The 23645-nt window shown below is 35.8% G+C and overlaps 1 pseudogene; it reads right to left on the reverse strand.

The window, feature by feature from the left end:
• Positions 1–19515: 19515 nt before the first annotated feature.
• Positions 19516–22518, reverse strand: LOC107945339 (pentatricopeptide repeat-containing protein At3g49740-like; annotated as a pseudogene).
• Positions 22519–23645: the final 1127 nt, after the last annotated feature.

Raw genomic sequence — 23645 nt, forward strand, 5'->3', positions numbered from 1 at the left:
GTCCCACTTCTGGATGAATTAAAATTCAATATCAAATCTGATTTTACTTGCACTCCTTACTTCTCTGACAATGTGCTCTCATTCTTGTACTCCTTCAAAAGTTGCATCAATTCTTCATCACACTTGCATTTCTATTTAGCAAACAGATCTTGTAAACAATGCAACTTAACGCTGTGATCCAGTATAACAGCAAATGCCAAAACTATACAATCATCATCCCAATACTTACAAAATTTACCATCCATTTTTTCGCCATTAATATCATAAGACACCAACTTTTTACACATTTTTAAAATACAAATTAGCAATAAGATAATTTCTTTCAACCTAACTTCCAGGCCGGGTAAAAGGTTTTGCTTTCACATTAAGATAAGCCCCAAAATACCATGCCCTAGATGAGCATACCACCTGCGTTTAAACATTATATTAACCTTTTTTATGTTTAGATCAAGTCTACCCCGACTCAAAAGATAAGCCTAAAATTTTGCTCTAAATGATTAACCTAAACCTATTTAAGTCCACCCACATTATTTTTTAAATTTTTTGAAAAAAATATTATTGTTAATTTAATATTCAATAATAATATATGTTTTTCATTTATTAATATTTTATATATAGCATCTTAATTTTTTTTAAATGTTTACATTATAATATTATATATTATTAGAGATTTAATTTGTATGTAATATAAATTACATAATATACAAAAATTATCTAATATAATATATTAAAAAATTCGAAAAGAGTAACATCGAGCTTAATCCTTAAATGTTCAAGCCCGAGTTCGACCAATATTTTAAACAAATTTAATTTAAATTTTTGTCCAAGCTTATTTTTCGAATCTAATAATTTTACCCAAATCATCTCAAATTTGAGTTACCCTTTGAACTTGAATGAATAGCTCAACTCAGTAACAGCTCTATACCCAAGAAGCCCTAAAAAGATTGTTGATTTTCGTTTTTATTTAATCACCGAATCCTTGTAACCTTTCATCAATTTTTCAATTAATCTATTGAATCTCAAATTGAAGCTTTGAAATATGTTTTTGAGACTGACCTCCTTTCGAGGTTCAGTAGTAATTTCGTCACTCATGGTCATTTCATAGGCTCTGATACTAGAATTGATACAAGGACTTCTCTTTTCAATTCTTACTTCTATTGTTTAATTCACTCATTCTTATTCCAAGTACTTCCATTAGTTTCTAGAATTTTCAGGTTTGATAACCCAAAGAAACCGCACACCTCAATTCAAGGCTTTGAATTCGGTTCACTCTTTCGAACTTGAATTCTAGTTTGGGGATTTCGCATCAAGCCTGGTCGAACTTCTTAATGGCAGCTTCATTTTCTTTTAAACTAGTCTGGACAGAAAGCCGGATCCACTAAGTAGAACTCTGCATTTTAGCCTTCAAGAATGAAACAAGTTATGTCAATGATAAGCCAAACTTGACACATTAATATCAGTGATGAGTGATAATTCAGAAACAGAGATCACAGCTGAGAATAAGTAGAAAAAGTAACCATTTTGATAATAATGCACGTCCATATCCTTTTATAATTGATGTCTTCTTTGTTCCTAGCAGCCTATCTCAAGACATCAAATTTGCACTAGTCCTTGATTTAGTGAAAGAATATATGCTAGTAGAGTTCAAACTTTTGGACTTCTTTCTTGCTGAAATATTTAGACTACTTAAAGTTCTCACAAAAAAGCGACTACTTTGGTTAGAAGAACTATTTTTTCTTTAATTAAAAGTCGATCAATATCCCAAAACGAAGATTCACAGAACAAAAAGGCTGTGTGACAATTTTGATAAAATGTTATTTAAATTATTAACCATTTTAATTCGAAATCCATTGTTATGAGGAGTAGATAGAGACTGACCGACCTCCTAAATTTGGATAATTCTGCCACTTTAGCCCTCTGGTGGTCAGTCAGGGTAACCTGAACAACAAAAGGAAAGCAGTTAAATTTCAAATGAAACAAAGAAAGGATCGAATCTATTGAGGGGAGAAATGCTGTGATTCATCTTGCAGCTTGCCAAAGAAAATAGAGAGTATGGACTACATCCATCGAAAAGTCACCCATGGCTGCACCTATAGCCTCTAGGAAAATGTTCTAAATGGTAATACTGCTCAAGAGGCTGGTAATTAAGTGCTGGTGAAAAAACTCAAAGGAAAAAATTATGTTGTTATTCTACTGCTTTAGTTTATAGATTATAAAGAGAGGAATAATCATTTTAAAGGAAACAAATCCTAATTTCCTTAGAACCAGTAACTGAGATTAGTTTCTATTTACAAGGGAACTATTAGTAATAAGGTAAGATTTCTATCCTTAATTATGGGGATTCCAACAGATTTCTCTCCTTAATTATAGGGATTGTAATAACCCAAATTTGCCTGGCTCACATACATTACAAAAAACCAAATAAATAAAAATATAAAAGTCCAATGTCCAGATTACAAAACACCCACCAAACCCAATTAACCCACTAGCCTAAAAACCTTTCGCCCACTGAGCCCAAAACGCAAAACAGGAGCAAGGAACCCTAGCAAATTTCGGCTCCCAGCGTCGCAGCAACCGTACCACGTCTCCACACGCTGCGCCACGTTCACCCTCCGTACGGCCGTACCTGCAACAAACAAAAATGGACAACGCAGCATCAAACAGAAAAACGACAGATAGAATTTGGAAAAAAAAAGAGAAAATAGAGGATTTTGATTATATTTTTATTTTCATTTTCATTTTTCATTTCGGCTATAAAAAAAACCATTCGAATCTGTAAAAGAGATTTTTTTTTTACCCACACACATATTGAATAAAAAAAATAAAAATTTCAGAGAAAACAAAGACCAAAACTTTGAAAGGTGATTTACAGTTTTTCTTTGTTTTTCTTTTTTTCTCCATTTTTTTTCATTTTTTTCCTTTTCTTTCTCTGTGCGTAACAATAAAAAAGAAAAACAAGGGAATCGTACCTTGTTTTCGGAAGCCGTCCGATCTTTGACCCTCTCCGTCGCAATCGGGGTCTTGGTGGAGGTCATGGACTCGAGAACGGCGCCGTACTTGGGGCTGGTACCTAGGTTTCTTTGAAAAGGGAAAGGGGAATCTAATGTTTAGGTTTTAGGTTTTTTATATATTTTTTAGTTTTATAAAACGTAAAATGACGCCGTTTCCAATGATCTGACTTGAATGCCACGTGGGACTTGTGCATCTAATTTCGGTGCTAGTCACCCTGATTTTAAATGAATTTCAATTCGGTCCTTTTCATTTCATTTTATTTCAAGTTTTACCCCTAAATTTCTGCTTTAATTCCCAATTAGTAATTTGTTGTTTTTGCTACTAAAATAATTACTTTAATATTAATTTATCATTATTACTACTACCATTACTATTATTATTATTATTATTATTAGTGTTATTATTTATATCAGTTCATATATTTATCTATATAATTTTTTATGTATATGCATTATTTTATTATATAATATTATTTTAAGTGTTAACATTTATGTACGATACTATTTTATACATATATTAAACCGTTTTGATTATATACATGTATATATAACATATTATCGAATTTTTATTATATCTTTTTATTTATTTATACATACATACATTTATTTTTAAAAAAACAAAAAAAAATCTACTTTAATATATTTTGCTTACATCAACTTTAATATATTATTATGTATATATGTTATTATTTATATTATTATTAAATCTTTCCTTCCTCATGTATTATTTATTTAAATTAATATATGTATATAATTTTATTTTCTTTGATATAATATTTATTTATTGGGATACTATTATTTTATGAAGTATTTGTTTTTAACTATATTTTTTATTTATTTCAAACTTTCATGTATATATATTATTTTAAACTTATTTTAACATAACTTCCCTTCTTTCGTGTTGTTTTTTTTTTATTTTAAAACTTGATACATTTTATTTAATTAGCTTATTACTTTTTTAGCCTTCTTATTCATTTTGCTTGCTAATATGGATGTTAGTATTTGCATAATGTAGGATATAAAATTGTTGCTCTTACGTATATGACATTGTTTATTTGTATATATTGAATCTTTGTTATTCATTAGAGAATGCTTTAGTTTACGAATTATCAATTCGCGTTGTACATTATTATTCAATCGTTTTTTATTCATTCAAAAGATTACAAATGACAAAGTTATTTCACACAAAAGTTTCTAAAAATAACACAATATTCGACATTTGGGATTTTCGAAAAGATTTTGTCCTAACTTACTGGATTCCAATCTTCCTCGGGATCTAAGAAGCCGAATATCCTTTTTTGATTAAAATATAAATGAAAAAAACTCATTCTCAGGAATTCGATAGGTTGTGTCCTAACTCATTTGATTTGACATATTATTTTCTCGAGACGAGGATTCTTCTAACAAGTAATAATAAAGGCAATATTTGATATTTAGGAATTTTGTGAAATTGAACCCTAATTTACTGGGTTTTGATTTTCTCATTTGACCCAAACAATCAGATATCCTTCTCAAAATACATGAGTTTTAAAGGTCAAGAGATAAACTTAATTTCGCGGATTTAAAATGTTACACTCTAACTTACTAGGCGTGACAATCTATTTCTTCGAAATAAATGAGTTTCATCTTCTGATTCGTTTCATTCAAATTTTCTTTTCAAAGGATCGTATTTTTAAATCTTTTCAAATCATCGACACTAAGACATTAAACAATCAATTCGGTACCAATTTTGGGGCGTTACGAGGGTGCTAACCCTTCCTCGTGCGTAACCGACTCTTGAACTTATTTTCTCGAAATTCGTAGACCAAAAAATCATTTTTATTAGTGAACTGGTCATACCCTAATAAAAGATCGGTGGCGACTCTCATTTTCAAAGTCGAACCCCGTTTTTTTTCAATTTTAAAAATGGTTTCGACAACTTGGCGACTCCACTGGGGACTGTTAGAGAGTCAAGCCACAAAATTGATTGTTTTTTGTCTTATTATCAAAAATTGAAAATTTGATTTGAAAAATTACGATCTTCACTTTACATTTGTTTGCATGATTACTGTAAATTGAGCTCTTTATTTTGGCATCATATTGCATAAAGACTATTTAGTCTTACCCTTTTAAGTGGGAGTGAGAAGCTACTCCTTCGTGAGGTTTTCACCTCCATAAAGGATAGTGAATCACTTTCGGGATACATCCGCACCTATGTCTTCGTGAGATTTTCATCTCTGTGCAGCCATAGGGAAATGTATTCCCCTGAACCGAACTCGGTCGGTATGAGCCTATAATGGGTGAGAATCGAGGATTCTGCTGGTTCGGGCACCTCAACTTTAGAACCAAACCGCATGTAGAAGACCTTAGGAACCCATCCTAGGTAGAGCCCCTCCAAATCCCTAGTGGTTACCTGACTAGGTACTTTTGTTTTCCTTGTTTGCTTCTATTTTGTACTAACCCCTCTTGTTGTGTTTTGATTGCATTGCATTTGCATCTTAGGAAAGAGATATTAATTCAAGTTCCATTACTAAATTAGAAAGCTTGTCATGGAATACGAATTCCTTGATAAAGTGAAAAATAGTACGGCTGCCTGAATGTATTCTAAGAAACACAAGAAAAGCGATAGAAGAGTTCGTGACCTTGCTTCGTGGCCTGAGGACCCAAGGCGATTGTTTAAGAGCCTTCAACGTTCCAACCCCCTTAAAGAAGCTGATGAGCCTTATGAAGATGGGCAGATGATGGATCGCGACCAATATCAAGAAAAGGAGCTAGCAGTGGCATCTATCGGCGAGATTATTTCAAGCATGCGGATGAAGAAAAAGATCGATGTTGTCTCTTGGAATATAAGGGAGAGGCCGTACATGCATCTTCTTTATGTAAATGAATTTGCTTTCTAATAAAGTTTTCTAAATGTAATTGAATGAGAATTAACATTTCTTTAGGCATTCATTTCATGCATCTGCATTACATGACATCATTAAAATCCATTAAAAGAGTCTAATTGAGTAAATTTATTTCAACTAGTCAACCTAACACCCTTACGGTATCCAAGCAAAGACTAGAGAAATGGAACAAAGGATAAAAAAATTAGAGCAAATGCAGATACAGATGCAGGAGCAATTGACTGAATTTCAACAGGAAATGAGAGATCAGATGCTAGAATTGTAGAGAACTATGATGAGCCAGTTCAACCGATTGCTAGCTGGAGAGTTAGAAGAAGTGAAAGACCCAGTGGTCCACTTTTGGGTTAATATTGAGGATCTTGCATGTTCCCTAGATTGTACTCCAATAAGTGCACAGATCCAGCCAGATGGGCGTTCACACGAGGCACTCTTTACTGTCAAATCCTAACATTATCAGACTGGTACATCGACACCAGTAAATTGTTTGACAGGCCTAGGATCCAATTTGAGGAAATTTTTTCCTGTTGCTCTTGATAACCCAGCAGAAACAAAACGGTCGATGGTGGAGTATCCAGATACTACAAAGGCCCCAAGGAGGAAGGGGAATAAGGAGGATAATAGAAGGTCAGTCACAAAGAAAAAGGAGAATGAATTGAACCATGTGAGTACATAAAACAAGTCAATTACAATGAACCAACCAAGGAAGGTGGTTGCTAATCAACAAGGCTCATTGAGACAAGAATCTGGAGTGAAACCAGGTACTGAGAAGCTCCAGTTCACACCAATTCCGATGTCATATAGAGAGTTGTATCAAAGCTTGTTCGATGCACATAAGGTGTCCACATTCTACTTAAAACCCATACAACCTCCGTATCCCAAATGGTATGACGTGAACGCACAATGCGACTACCGTGCGAGAATTACGGGGCATTCAATAGAGAATTGCGTTGCCTTCAAGAAACTGGTTGAAAAACTCATTAACATGGATGTTGTCAGATTTGATGACTCGTCTAGCGCAGAAAATCTACTACCTAATCATACTGATAATGGGGTAGACGTGAGAGCAGGAAGGGGATTAGTTATTTCTAATTCAGGAGGAAACCATGGAAAGACAAGGAACCGTTGTTAGTTCCATCACGAGAAGGGGTACGAGACCTAAGAGAGTGTGAAATTCAATGCCTTGGTTCTGGGCATGATGGACGACAAGGAGATGAAGCTCTGTGAGGAAATTAAAGAGGAGAAAAACATACACACAATGTTGGGAAGTGTTCACACCAATGACATATATGAAGACACAAATGAAAAAGGACCTTGTTAGATATTTGCCCTTATAAATCTGGAGTGTTCTAAGCAATTGGCTTGCGAAAGAAATCCCCGTAGTTTTTAGAGCTTATTTAGAGTAATGTTCAGAACAGTTTGTTGTTTTTAGCCTAAAAATGATAGAAATTCCTTTGTGAAATAGGCTCATGTCTGAATGTTATTATTTTAATGAAATACATCTTTGCAATTATTGCTGAGCCAATATTTTCATTCTTTAATTCCAGATTCTTTCATTCTTTTGGATTTTCTTCCAAATTATTATTCATTCATTCATAATCATATGGTACAAATAATTATTCATGAATTGATACATTCTTTTGTATATTCTTCGATACTTATTATGGGTCATCAGATATCAATGACATGAATGACACCGCTGCAGACTTCGAATCTCCTTTTGAGCGAGATATGTTTTAGAGGGATCTCATGACTTTGAAAATGACATAGATCGTAGCTTATCTCCGAACTTGTCAAGGATGGTTGAGCAAGAGGATAAACAAATCCTACCACTCAAGGAATCATTAGAATTTGTGAGCTTGGTAAATATTAGAATTGACCTGACCGCAAAGACGAAACAATACCTTGCTGAGTTACCTCTAGAGTTCAAAGATGTCTTTGAATGGTTATACCAGGATATGCTCGGTTTAACAGCTAATAATGAAATCTGCACAACATCGCGATGTCAGAAATTTACAGTATGAACAATGCAATTCTTTGCCGAGGTAATGTCTTTCTCGCTGACTCAACGTAGCTTTGCCCATTTGAAGTCGAGTTTCCATCTCTTCAAGTTTTGTTGGATTTTATCCTGATTGAAGAGGAAGATCAGAAGTTTTCTATCGTAGTTTCACCCCAGAAGGCTACATGAAAGAAATCTGATATCAAAGAAGATTCCTCGAAAGGGATAAGAAGGGTTGGCCTAATCCTGTGAGTTCAGATTTAATCAAAAAAATAAAAAATAAAAACAAAATCAAAAAAATCAAAATCAAAATAAAAAATGATCAAAGTAAAAAAATCAAAATAAAAAAGAGAAAAAAAAAGGAGAGGTCAAGGCACAAACCCGCAAAGGGCGCTTTGACCAAAGGTGGATTTAAGTTGGAAACACGAAAAAGTCGAGTCAAATTTTGAGCAAAATGGGGCATGGCCTTCATCATCATCGAAGGCTTCTAATGGGCATTGCTTCACTATTGAGATCATCACTTACTTCATCAAAGGGATAGAGGCTATTTCATGCGTCAATGTCATCATATGCCGGTATAGAATTCCAGAGAGGATGGTATTGGAAAATGTATTGAACCTGAATGATAGCACGATAGCTAAGGTCTATAATCAATTCAGAAACAGACACCACGATTCGTCACCGAATTGCCTAGAGATGGACATCAAGAAAATTAAAGAAAAAATGAATGAGACTTGTAAGGACTGGTATGAGAAATTACCATTTGCCCTCCTTGCTTGTCAGACATATGTACTGGGGCAACATTCTTCTCTTTGGTTTACGGGATTGAGGTAGTTTTACCTATTGAAATCCCCTCTCTCTAGGTGTTAGTTGAGCTAGAGTTAGATGAAGCAGGATGGACCCAATCGCGATGTGATCAGTTGGACTTAGGAAAAGGGTTAAAAGCTATTCATTAGGGTTGGATGTACCAGAAACAAATTATATAAGCCCATAATAAACAGGGTCATCTCAAAGAATTCCACGAGAGGGCTGGATGTCGAAAAAAACCCTTCCTCAACGAAGGGATTCTAGAGGGAAATGAATGCCAAACCGGGAATGTCCCTATATTGTAAAGAAGATCTTTTTCAGAGGAGCACTGATCCTGAGTAAGATTGCTAATACTATAAACTTGGATCCAGTCAAGAAATACTTCGTTTAAAGAAGAAGAAAGGACCAAGGTGAAAACCTGCAAATGGGACTTTGAGTCAAAAAAATGAAAAATGAAAAAATGAAAAAAGTAAAAATAGAGAGGCTAAGGGGAAAACCCGCAAAGGGCACCTTAGGCCAAAGGGGATTTGAGTTGAAAACCCGAAAAGGACGGCTCAAATATTGATCAGAATGGGGCATGAAGTGATCAGAGCAACTCGTATCTTGATCAGATTAGGGCATGTGGTAATCTTGTTATACCTGAATCAACAGGAAAGGGTAGGCGACATCTTGGGGCATCGACAAAGCACTGTATATCTCCTAAACACATGTCAAACTCAGAATGGTCTTCTTAAAGTTTGTACAAGGAAGTTCAAGCTGCGATATCTGGGGCACCCAATTCTCATATTTATATTGAATTTGTTGTTCTTGGAATATTTTATTCTTTTCCAAGATATACATTCTCAATCAATTTCTTTATTATCCTTCTTTACTATTTTGGATAATTTATTCATTTTGGGTTATGCTCAGAACCAACTTTATTCTTATCCATTTCTTATGACCCTTTTTGCAAACATGTTGCATTGGAATAATTATTAATGAACTAATAAAACTTTCACAAAGGAAGCTTTGTATATTACTCTGAAAAGTTTCTAAATAATATAGGAACTTGAAACAAGACAATTGTTTAGAACACACCAAATTTAAAGGTTAGAAATTTGAGAAGGAAGAGTCTAAATTTGGACTTTCTCTTTGGATTTTGTTGTCAAATGCATTGATTGAACAAAATGACAAGGATGTCATGTTGATGACAAAGCTTAAATAAATAAGAAAGCAATAATCATCAGGCAATAGGAAGAGGTTACCTCAGAGGAGAGAGTCTTCATTTGCACATGAGTCTTCGGTACGACATATTGGGAATGGTGTAAGGGACCAGAAAGATTTAGATCTTGTATCCTTGAGTTGTGATAGGAAATGATTGAAGAAAAGCCATATATTTCTACCCTTGGGTTACAGTGGGAGAATAATGGTACAGATTTTTCGTCCCAGTGGATTGAACTTTGAAGTTTACAACGGGGCCAATCTGACTAAGCGATTCTTTGAAAATGCCGGTCAAGCAAGAAGGCATTGTAGCCCGTCAGCGTTAAAGCTTTAATAAACTTCGAGTAATGACAACCTAAGCGGGATTATTCTTCGAAAAAATAAAATTCTGCACTCATGCAAACACCATTCACACATGTCTAGTTAGGAGCATTTGATTTATTTTGATCATGTCATCCTAATCATTAGGCATAATTAGGTTCATTATACAGGTCATGTTCCCCAGAGAACGGATCAGTGAATATAGCAGATCTTGCCTTCCTGCATCGACAGCAAAGCAAATCGAAGACAGCGAATCTTATCTTCAAGAGTAAGGAAGCATATTTAAGCCACAAGTCCTATATCCCTGGTCAGTAATGGAATAGGTTGGGAAATTACAGATCTTGTCTCCCTAAGCAATAGCAGAGCAGATAAAAGACGGCGAATCTTATCTTCAAGTGTAAGGAAACAGATTTAAGCCACAAGTTCTATATCCCTGGTCAGCAATAGAATAGGTTGGGAAATTACAGATCTTGTCTCCCTAAGCAATAGCGGAGCAGATCAAAGACGGCGAATCTTATCTTCAAGTGTAAGGAAGCAGATTTAAGCCACAAGTCCTATATCCCTGGTCAGTAGTGGAATAGGTTGGGAAATTACAGATCATGTCTCCCTAAGCAATAGCGGAGTAGATCGAAGACGGCGAATCTTATCTTCAAGTATAAGGAAGCAGATTTAAGCCACAAGTCCTATATCTCTGGTATGCAGTAGAATAGGTTGGGAAATTATAGATCTTGTCTCCCTAAGAAATAGCGACGCAGATCGAAAACGGCGAATCTTATCTTTAAGTGTAAGGAAGCAGATTTAAGCCACAAGTTCTATATCACTGGTCAGCAGTGGAATAGGTTAGGAAATTACAGATCTTGTCTCCCTAAGCAATAGCGGAGCAGATCGAAGACGGCGAATCTTATATTCAAGTGTAAGGAAGTAGATTTAAGCCACAAGTCATATATCCCTGGTCAGCAGTGGAATAGGTTGGGAAATTGCAGATCTTGTCTCCCTAAAAATAGTGGAGCAGATCGAAGACAGTGAATCTTATCTTCAAGTGTAAGGAAGTAGATTTAAGTCACAAGTCCTATATCCCTAGTCAGTAGTGGAATAGGTTGGAAATTACAGATCTTGTCTCCCTAAGCAGTAGCGGAGCAGATCAAGGATGGCGAATCTTATCTTCAAGAGTAAGGAAGCAGATTGAAGTCGATAATCCTATCTCCCTAAAGTTACAGAGGAGCAGATTAAAGTAATAGATCTTATCTCTCTAAAGTTGCTGTAGAGTAGATCGCATCAGGTCTTATCTCCCCGAAGTTGCAGCGGAGCAGACTGAGTAAGTAGGTCTTATCCCCCTGAAGTTGCAGAGGGGCAGATCGAAGATGGCAAATCTTATCTCCCTGAGGTTGCAGTGGAGCAGATTGAAGCCGATAATCCTATCTCCCTGAAGTTGCAGTGGAGCAGATTCAAGCCGATAATCCTAACTCCTTGAAGTTACAAAGGAGCTGATTAAAACTACAGATCTTATCTCTCTAAAGTTGTAGTAGAGCAGATTGCAACCCGTCTTGTCTCTCTGAGGTTGCAGTGGAGTAGACACAAGAAACCAATCCTATCTCCCTGAAGTTGCAGTGGAGCGGATTAGAACCGCAAATCCTATCTCCCTGAAGTTGCAGTGGAGCGGATCGAAATGATAGATCTTATCTCTCTGAAGTTGCAGAGGAGTAGATCGCATCAGACTTATCTAAAGTTGCAACAGAACAAGTTGAAGCTACAAGTCTTATCTCCCTGAAGTTGCAGTGAAGCATACCAAATTTAACAAATTTTGTTCCTTGAGAATACACAGCAGCAAACCCTATTTCCCCGACGTTGTAGTGGAGTGGATCGAAGCACCAATTCCAATACCTTTGAAGAAACAGTAGGATGGAATAAGGCTACTTGAAGAAGAGCAACACTAAGATCCCCCATGACCAGGCAAATTTGGCCTTATTAAAGTCTTTGCTTCATTCCCGTTACACGACAATGAGCAAAAAGAGGCAGCTGTAACAACCCAAATTTGCCTGGCCCACATACATTACAAAAAACCAAATAAATAAAAATATAAAAGTCCAATGTCCAGATTATAAAACACCCACCAAACCCAATTAACCCACTAGCCTAAAAACCTTTAGCCCACTGAGCCCAAAACGCAAAACAGGAGCAAGGAACCCTAGCAACTTTCGGCTCTCAGCGCCGCAGCAACCGCACCATGCCACCACACGTTGCGCCACGTCCACCCTCCGTACGGTCGTACCTGCAACAAACAAAAATGGACAACGCAGTATCAACCAGAAAAACGACAGATAGCAATTGGAAAAAATGAGAAAATAGAGGATTTTGATTGTATTTTTATTTTCATTTTCATTTTTCGTTTCGGCTATAAAAAAACCATTCGAATCTGTAAAAGAGATTTTTTTTACCCACACACATATTGAATAAAAAAAACAAAAATTTCAGAGAAAACAAAGACCAAAAATTTGAAAGGTGATTTACAGTTTTTCTTTATTTTTCTTTTTTTCTCCGTTTCTTTTTATTTTTTTCCTTTTCTTTCTCTATGCGTAACAATAAAAAAGAAAAACGAGGGAATCGTACCTTGTTTTCGAAAGCCGTCTGATCTCTGACCCTCTCCGTCGCAATCGGGGTCTTGGTGGAGGTCATGGACTCGAGAACGGCGCCATACTTGGGGTTGGTACCTAGGTTTCTTTGAAAAGGGAAAGGGGAATCTGATGTTTAGGTTTTAGGTTTTTTATATATTTTTTAGTTTTATAAAACGTAAAACGACGCCGTTTCCAATGATCTGACTTGAATGCCACGTGGGACTTGTGCGTCTAATTTCGGTGCTAGTCACCCTGATTTTAAATGAATTTCAATTCGGTCCTTTTCATTTCATTTTATTCCAAGTTTTACCCCTAAATTTCTGCTTTAATTCCCAATTAGTAATTTGTTGTTTTTGCTACTAAAATAATTACTTTAATATTAATTTATCATTATTACTACTACCATTATTATTATTATTATTAGTTCATATATTTATCTATATAATTTTTTATGTATATGCATTATTTTATTATATAATATTATTTTAAGTGTTAACATTTATGTACGATACTATTTTATACATATATTAAACCGTTTTGATTATATACATGTATATATAATATATTATCGAATTTTTATTATATCTTTTTATTTATACATACATACATACATACGATTTATTTTTAAAAAAACAAAAAAAAAACCTACTTTAATATATTTTGCTTACATCAACTTTAATACATTATTATGTATATATGTTATTATTTATATTATTATTAAATCTTTCCTTCCTCATGTATTATTTATTTAAATTAATATATGTATATAATTTTATGTATTTTGATATAATATTTATTTATTGGGATACTATTATTTTATGAAGTATTTGTTTTTAACTATATTTTTTATTTATTTCAAACTTTCATGTATATATATATTATTTTAAACTTATTTTAACATAACTTCCCTTCTTTCGTGTTGGTTTTTTTTTTATTTTAAAACTTGATACATTTTATTTAATTAGCTTATTACTTTTTTAGCCTTCTTATTCATTTTGCTTGCTAATATGGATGTTAGTATTTGCATAATGTAGGATATAAAATTGTTGCTCTTACGTATATGACATTGTTTATTTGTATATATTGAATCTTTGTTATTCATTAGAGAATGCTTTAGTTTACGAATTATCAATTCGCGTTTTACATTATTATTCAATCGTTTTTTATTCATTCAAAAGATTACAAATGACAAAGTTATTTCACACAAAAGTTTCTAAAAATAACACAATATTCGGCATTTGGGATTTTCGAAAAGATTGTGTCCTAACTTACTAGATTCCAATCTTCCTCGGGATCTAAGAAGCCGAATATCCTTTTTTGATTAAAATATAAATGAAAAAAACTCATTCTCGGGAATTCGATAGGTTGTGTCCTAACTCATTGGATTTGACATATTATTTTCTCGAGACGAGGATTCTTTTAACAAGTAATAATAAAGGCAATATTTGATATTTAGGAATTTTGTAAAATTGAACCCTAACTTACTGGGTTTTGATTTTCTCATTTGACCCAAATAATCAAATATCCTTCTCAAAATGCATGAGTTTTAAAGGTCAAGAGATAAACTTAATTTCACGGATTTAAAATGTTACACTCTAATTTACTGGGTGTGACAATCTATTTCTTCGAAATAAATGAGTTTCATCTTCCGATTCGTTTCATTCAAATTTCCTTTTCAAAGGATCGTATTTTTAAATCTTTTAAAACCCTTGACACTAAGACATTAAACAATCAATTCGGTACCAATTTTGGGGCGTTACGAGGGTGCTAACCCTTCCTCGTGCGTAACCGACTCCCAAACCTATTTTCTTGAAATTCGTAGACCAAAAAATCATTTTTATTGGTAAACCGGTCACACCCTAATAAAATATCAGTGGCGACTCCCATTTTCAAAATCGAACCCCATTTTCTTTTCAATTTTAAAAATGGTTTTGGCAGGGATTCCAACACTCCCCCTCAAGCTGGAGTGTAGATGTTAATCAAACCCAGCTTGCCAATAAGTTCTTCAAACATGTTTCTGTTCAAAATTTTAGTTAACATGTCTGCAACTTGTTGTCTAGTAGGTAGGTAGGTGATGCATACTTCTCCTGAGTTTATTTTTTCTTTTATAAAGTGATGATCCGATCATTATGCACAGGATTATGTGCTATGCTGACAGCAGCCTGGTTGTCACAGTACATCTTCATAGGTCTGGTGTAAGGCACTTTTAGTTCTCCCATAAGTCTTTGTATCCAAAAAACTTCGCATATACCATGAGATAGTGCTCGATACTCTGCCTCTGCACTGCTGCGTACTACCACAGACTATTTTTTGCTCCTCCACGTCACGAGATTACCCCAAACATAACTACAATAGCCGCTTATAGAGCGTCTATCATTAACAGAACCTGCCCAGTCTGCATCAGTGTAGACTTCCACGCTTCGGTTGACAGTCTTCTTAAAGTACAGGCCTTTACCAGGAGTTCCTTTTAGATATCTTAGTATTCTATATGCAGCTTCCAGGTGATTCTCCCTCGGGGCATACATATACTGACTAATAACATTCACACTAAAGGCTATGTCTAGACGGGTGTGAGACAGGTAGATGAGCTTTCCTACTAGACGTTGATACCTCCCCCTGTCAATTTCTTCTCCATCCTCATTAGTTCCCAATTTAAGGTTAAACTCCATAGGAGTTTCGGCTAGTTTGCTGCCCATCAAACCAACTTCCGACAGTAGATCAGGAACATATTTCCTTTGGGAAATGAAGATACATTTTTTCGACCTTGCTACCTCCATACCAAGAAAATATTTAAGACTCCCCAAGTCTTTAAGTTCAAACCCTGTACCAAGAAATTCTTTCAATCTCAAAATTTTACTTGAGTCATTTCCGGTTAATATTATATCGTCGACATAAACGATAAGGATGCAGCATTTACCCTCTTCCGAGTGCTTGTAGAACATGGTGTGGTTTGCCTATCCTTCAATGTAATTTATGCTAGCCATAGCTTTTGCAAATCGGCTGAACCACGCTCGTAGAGATTGTTTCAGCCCATACAAGGACTTCTTCAAGTTACACACTTGGTCCTTGTTTTCTTCAAACCTGGGTGGGAAATCCATGTACACCTCATCATTTAATTCCCCTTTGAGAAAAGCATTTTTTACATCCAATTGAGTTAAGTGCCAATCAAGGTTGGTAGCAAGAGATAGCAGGACCCGAATGGTGTTTAGCTTGGCAACCAGTGCAAACGTCTCGTTGTAGTCGAGACCATAAGTTTGGGTGGATCCCTTAGCCACAAGTCGAGCTTTGTATCGGTCAATACGGCCATCGGGTTTAAATTTCGTAGTGAAAATCCATTTGCACCCTATGATTTTTTTCCCTTTAGATAGATTCGAGACTTCCCATGTTTCATTGTTTTTGAGGGCCTTCATTTCTTCCATCACAGCTTGTCTCCACTCAGCTGATTCAAAAGCCTCTTCTATATTTTTTAGAGTTTTTACAGAATCAACATTAGCCACAAAAGCTTTGTAAGACTTAGATAAATTTCTATAGGATACAAACCGAGAAATAGGATATTGAGTGCAGCTCCTTGTACCCTTTCGAACTGTAATTGGAAGATAGATGGATGGTGACGGAGGTGGGACTTCTTTTTCAGAACAGTCCTCGGTTAGAGATGTAATTGGCACTGCTGTATCAGTTTCAGGAGAACAATTCCGTCGGGAGTAAACCTGTATTTGTTGTTTTCCTTGATCAGGTGGCTGTTGTACTTCGGTAGAGGTATTGTTATTGGGAAGGACGATGTTAAATTCTTGCTACACAGGGGAAACAACAACTAAATCTAGGATAGGTTTGTTTGTGATAGTAGTAGTAGGACCATGAGGTATAATGAGGAGAGTATTAAGGGTCTCATCTTCATTAAAAATCTCCCCCTGAAGATGAGATGCTGCAAAGTATGGTTCATTTTCAAAGAAGGTAACATTCCGAGAGACAAACATTCGGTGCAATATTGGTGAGTAACACTTATAGCCTTTTTGTGTAAGGGAATATCCAATGAAGATGCAGGTGTGGGCTCGAGGATCAAGTTTGGATTGATTAGGTTGATGGTTACGGACAAAAGCTTTACAGCCGAATATTTTGGCTGGAAGATTAGGAACATGAAATAGAGGGAAGGCCTTTAAAAGAGTATTTAGAGGTGTTCGAAAATTGAGGATCTTTCATGGCATTCGGTTTATGACATAACAGGCAGTGAGGACAGCTTCTCCCCACAAGTATTTTGGAACATTCATAGTGAACATTATGGCTCGAGCCACATCAAAGAGATGGCAATTTTCTCTCTCAGAGATCCCGTTTTGTTGAGGAGTGTCAGGACAAGAGCTTTGGTGTATAATGCCTTGGTCAGAAAGGTATGGACTTAAGACAGAGTTGAAGTATTCTCTCCCATTTTCAGTACAGAGGGTATGTATGGTAGAGTTGAATTGGGTTCGAACCATTGAGTGAAAATTTTGGAATACTTTGGGTGTTTCAGATTTTTCTTTGAGTAGATAGACCCAACAGACCCTAGTATGATCATCAATGAATGTTATAAACCATCTAGCCCCTGGAATATTTTTCACTCGGCTGGCTCCCCATAAGTCACTATGGATTAGCGAAAAAAGTTGGGACTAAATATGTGGTTTTAATGGGTATGGCACACGGGTATGTTTAGATAATTGGCAAATTTCACACTTCAATGAATTAATACTTTTATTTCGAAATAACAGCGGAATATGTTTTTTCAAATACATAAAGTTTGGATGTCCTAACCTACAGTGCCATAACATAATAGTGTCCTCTTTTGAAGTGGATAGAGTCAATCCCCCTTGTGTACTGTTTTTATTCCAAATATATAGTCCATCATCAACTTTAGCAGTGCCAATCATCCTCCCCGATTTCTGTTCCTGTATCACACAACCAATTATAGAAAATTCAGCAAGAACTTTTTCATCCTTAGTAAGTTTACTAATTGAAAGTAAATTACAGGACAAGTTTGGGACATGTAGGACTTTATCGAGAGAGAAACTCTCTGTCATTTGTACTTCTCCTATTCCAGCCACAGGTGAGTAAGAACCGTCAGCTATGCGGATTCGGGATTTGTTATGACAAGGAGTGTAGGTGTGAAACAACGTGGAGTCACCTGTCATGTGATCGGAGGCGCCCAAATCGAGTATCCAAGGAGATTGATTATTAGATTCAAAAGCAATGTTGAGGGCAGTACCTTGAGTGGCTAGATATCCATGAGTAGTGGGAGTACCAAGTATCTTATGGACAGTCTCAAGTTGTGTTTTGGTTAAGCGAACATCCAGAACATCATCAGCAGTAGTGGAGAATAACATGGCAGTCTTATTATCCTTCTGTTTTTTTCAGGATAGCCATGGAGTTTGAAGCATTTTTTTTTGTATGACCAACACGATTGCAGTGACTACACCATGGTCTGTTGATCCAGAATCATTTCCAGCACGTTGTTTTTGTGGCTGTGGACCTTTGGAGATGAGTGCAGAGGATTCAGTAGGACGATTAGAAATCGGGGTCATAGGTTTAGATTCCTTTGAATCTCTCATCATGACAAGACGACGCTTTTCCTCTCTTCTAACTTCTACAAATGCTTCACCGATCGTTAGAAGAGGTGATCTGCCCAGAATTTGGCCACGAACCTCGTCTAACTCACGGTTCAGTCCTGCTAAAAACTCATAAAGACGTTCATTATTGAGATGGGTCATAAACCTGTTGTGTTCTACGCCTTCACCCCAATCTGCCTCATAATACATATCCAGTTCTTGCCACAAAATTTTCAGATTGTTGTAGTAGTGAGTCACCTCGAGTGTTCCTTGTCGGATATCCTTTAACTTAAGCTTGATCTCAAATACTTGGGAGGCGTTTCCAAGATCTGAGTAGTTTTCTTTGACTGCATCCCACATGTCTTTTGCAGTTTTGAAAAAAAGATAGGTGCGGCTTATATGGCCTTCCATCGAATTGATTAGCCAAGCCATTACAATTGAATTGTTGAGTTCCCAAGTGGCATAAGTAGGATCAGCTATGGTTGGTCGTGGAATTTCTCCATTGATGTACCCTAATTTGCCACGACCACGAATAACCATAAGAACCGATTGAGACCATTGCAAGAAGTTCTTCCCATTTAGCCGATGATTGGTGATTATAAGGGAGGAATTAATTTCACCTTGAGTGATTCCCTGATTGATATTCTGAGTTATTTGTGATGTCTCAGTTTCAGAGAAATTTTCATTGATATCACCCATTGAAGGACTAAACCGAAGGAATTTTTAGGAAGGGATATTAGAGAAAAAAAATAGGATCGAATGAATCCTAAAGCCCTGATGCCATGAAAAAACTCAAAGGAAAAAATTCTGTTGTTATTCTATTGCTTTAGTTTACAGATTATAAAGAGAGGAATAATCATTTTAAAGGAAACAAATCTTAATTTCCTAAGAATCAGTAACTGAGATTAGTTTCTATTTACAAGGGAACTATTAATAATAAGGTAAGAATTCTATCCTTAATTATAGGGATTCCAACAGATTTCTATCCTTAATTATAGGGATTCCAACAGCTAGTCTAGCATCTACCTTATTATAGTAATTCATATGCATTTTGGGCTTGCAGGGGTGAGGTGTGTGACTAGTCTGCCAACAGCCATGGCATAAAAAGGAACCAGAGAAAGATTAAATATATTAACCTTCACCGCAAGCCCATGGAGGTTGCTGATGCATTGCTAGACAGACATAGAGGGCATAGTTGTGTGGTTATGCCAGACAATTTTTTATCTATGAAGCAATAATCTCAAATAGCCAATATCACTTTCTCTACCAGAGTAACTCTAATTTTATAATGGGATTAAACGTTTAGTCCTCAAACTTGACAGTTTCTTTTCCAATTAGGTCCTTGATTTAAATTCTGTTAAAGTATGATGACGTGACATTATAAAATAGTTTCACATCATCACCCAAAAAAAATTATAAAGTTTTAAAAAGTTTTAGAATTTTTTAATAATTTTAGATTTTATATAAAAATTTTAAATTTTCAGATGATTACATGTCACAAGTCACATCATTATACCTTAAGGAAACCCAAGTTCAAAGACCAAATTGGGAAAAGTTGTCAAGTTTCAAGATTAATCTGGATCAAAAAAAGTTTAGGGACCAAGTTGAAAAAGTTGCCAAGCTCAAGGACTAAATGTTGCTTTATCCCTTTTATAATTTATATGCAACTAAAAAGAACCTGCAAAAATAACTAGACCATCAGAGCCCACCCTTGCCAACTCAGGAAGAGTTTTGTTCAGTTATTTTGGAGACAAATAATCACGGGGATCTGACACACTACGTGGAGAAAAATGACTTTGCTCTATAGGGAAGAGAGAAGATGGCATCAGAAGGGATCTATATACTGATCCAACTTGAGCCAGGTTGCTTCATCACCCCAACATTTTTCATGGATTCCTCACTCTAGCTGCTTCTTCCCATTGCCCAGCAGCTGCATAAGTATTTGACAAAAGCACATAAACTGAAGGATTATTTTGCTCTGTTTCAAGGAGGAACTTAGCAATAATTCTCGCGAGCCTTAGATTACTATGAGCTGCGCAAGCACTGAACAAGGTCCACCAGATATTAGAACAGGGTTCAATATGCTTGCTGTCTATTACTCTTTCAGCTTCATCAAGATACCCAGCCCGACCAAGAAGGTCAACCATACATGAAAGATGATCTTCTCCAGGATCAAAGCCATACTCATTCACCATGGAATTTAATATCCAAGTGGCATCATCAACTAAACCAGCATGGCTGCAAGCAGAAAGAAGAGCAGTAAATGTTGCTTGATCAGGTTTAACCCTACCTACACCTTTCATTGCCTTGAAACAATTTACAGCTTCTTTACCTTCTCCATGCTGCGCAAAAGCAGAAATGAGGGCATTCCAAGAGATTGAGTCCTTTGCAATCATCTCGTTAAAAACTCTCAAAGACCAATTTAAAGTTCCACATTTCGCATACATTGTGATTAGAGCATTGCCTAGAGAAGTTTCTGAAGAAAAATCATGCCTGAGGATGTAAGCATGAAGTTGCTTCCCATTATTCAAGGATGAGATGCTGGCACAAATACTAATAGCAATGGAAAATGTATATGAATTTGGTCTGAGGTTTGATATCAACAGTTTGGTTAATTGCTCTAAGCCCTGAGCTGGGAACCCATTTAGAAAGAACCCCGATATAATAGTATTCCAGGAGATCAAGTTCTTGGGAGACATTTGAAATAATTGATAGGCTTGATTCATCTCCCCATGCTTAGAGTATGAAGAAACCAATGCGTTGGAAACCTGGACTCTTGAAATGAGTCCATTTTTAAACACAAGGGCATGAATCATCTCACCCATTTCTATGAATTCTGAGCATAACAATAAACTTCCCGAAAGTAAACTCATCCGGTTCAATCCCTGACCTTCGCATTTCCATGTAGATAACAAACGCTGAGCTACTAGAGCTTCTTTGGGCATAAGTTGATAACAGAGTATTCCATGACACAATATCCTTCTGCTCCAATCTCTCAAAAACTAATCGAGCAGCATTTAAGTCCCCACAAGTAGAATACATAGTTATTGCCGCATTGCTCACGGAGGTAGACTGTTCAAAACCCAACTTCACAGCTTGTGCATATACTTGATCCCCAACTCTTCGACATGAACACGAACTCATTAAACTGACAAAAGTCAGTTCAGAGGGGCCCAAACAAGCCTCTAACATCTCCCTAAACATTAACAACGCCTGTTCAACTCTTCCTACGTTCAGTAAACCATCTATCATCACATTAAAAGTAATCCCATCGTACACAGAGCACTCTACTTCTTCCAAAACCCGGCACGCATTTTCAACATCTTCACAATTAAAATACATAGTAATTGCAGCATTAAGCACAGAAGCTCGAAACAAAAACCCAGTTTTAACTACCAAAGCTTGAACTTGCCTCCCAAAACCCAAATTTTCAATATAACAGGTGCTCAATACACTAGCAAAGCTATAATTATCATGCTTCAAACCCAAAAAATGCATTTGCTTAAACAAGTCAAACCCATGGACTTGATACCAATTTTCCATACACCCGGTAACCATCACATTCCATACTGCCACTTCTTTCTTAGGCATCTTATCAAACACCTCGCAAGCATAAGAAATTCCTCCCAATTTCGAACACGAAGACAACATGGTAGTCCAAGAATAAACATCCGGGTGTTCAATTTCATTAAAAACCCTTTCAACGGAAGCTAAATGATGGGTCTTGGAATAGAGGAAAAGGAGAGTGTTGGAGACATGAGAGTAGGGTTTGAAGCCGGATTTGATGGCGTAGGCGTGAAGTTTAGTTCCGAATTCGAGGTTAGGAAGACTGGCACAGGCTTTGAGGGCGGTGGAGAGAGTGTAGTGGTCGGGCTTAACATTGTGGTGTAGACAGTGAATTTCATCGAATAGACAAAGGGCATCCTGGTAGCGAGTGGAGCGAGTTAGACTTGCTAGGCGAGAGTTGAGTTGGATCAAGTGATGTTGGTTAAGAGAAGCTTCAGTTATGGTAGTTAAGACAGGTTTGAGTTGTTGGGTAGAAAGGGCATGGGAGATTGTGGAGCAAGGAAGAGAGCGGGTGGTAGTAGGAAAGAGGTGAAGAAAAGAATGCATGGGGTAGGGGGTGGAGATGATGGAAGAAATTCAGCAATAAAGTTGAAAGGCATTAGAGCGAGAAGCTAGCGGTTGGATTTGGGCTGCAGTCGACAAAAGAGGAGGAGCCTGAGCCTATGCCTATGCGTATAGTAGTGATTAAAAACCTGAGGAATGTGGAGAATGGCATAACGCAGTCAAGTTTGTCTCTGCGATCTATGGGAGGGATTCCCATAAGTTTTCATTGCTTCAAAGACGGGTAGTGCTCTTGTGGAGATTAACTTTTAGACTAAGGGCTAGGGCTAGTTATTGCAGTTGAAAAATGTTTTTTTAAAGTGTTTTTCATTGTTCTCAAAAAATGGAAAGTAAAAAAAAATAACTTAAATGCTATTGAAATAATTTAATATATTAACATATGAAATATAAAATTTAAATATCGTTTAAATAATTAATATAAATTATTTGTAAATTTTAATTTAAACATGTAAATCATATTAGAGAAAATTAAGATTTTTTTTATAAAATTACATGCTCATTGCTAAATATTAAGTTAAAAATTAAAATATACATTTAGTAATTTTTTTACTGAAATGAAATAAATGAAAGCATTTTGATAATTTTATATTTAAAAACTAAAAACTCTATAATCAAAAGTGCTTTTTCTTCAAAAATGAATTTGAAACACAATGAAACTTTGTACCCAATTGCAGTTGTTGTTTAAGAGAGCCTTTGAAAAGCATTAGATTAGTGCTTTTGAATAGCGCACGTGAAAAAGTGTTAATTAATTTTAAACATTTCCCATCATTGTCAAAAATTTTGTGGACGTTTGAAAATTTAAAAAACAATTATTTTAAAGTAATTATTATAAATTATTTGTAAAATTAAGGTTTTTTTATTTCTATAATACAAAAAATAATAATAATAAACCAAAATGATATTCCATCACTATTATTTACGAAAATAGTATGGTGAGGGTGGTGGAGAGGTGGCATCACCCTTGATTTCGACAGTCAATCATTTGACTATTAAAAAAAATTAAGGATGGAGGGTAGTGGATAGGCGATACCAGTATACTAAAGGGTGAAGGGTGTCTAAGAGGCGGTACCAGTGGAGGCTTTGTCATAAGTGGCACTTTGTGGAGGGTTTGT

Source organism: Gossypium hirsutum, chromosome D12, assembly GCF_007990345.1.
Source record: "Gossypium hirsutum isolate 1008001.06 chromosome D12, Gossypium_hirsutum_v2.1, whole genome shotgun sequence".
Classification (NCBI taxonomy): Eukaryota; Viridiplantae; Streptophyta; class Magnoliopsida; order Malvales; family Malvaceae; genus Gossypium; species Gossypium hirsutum.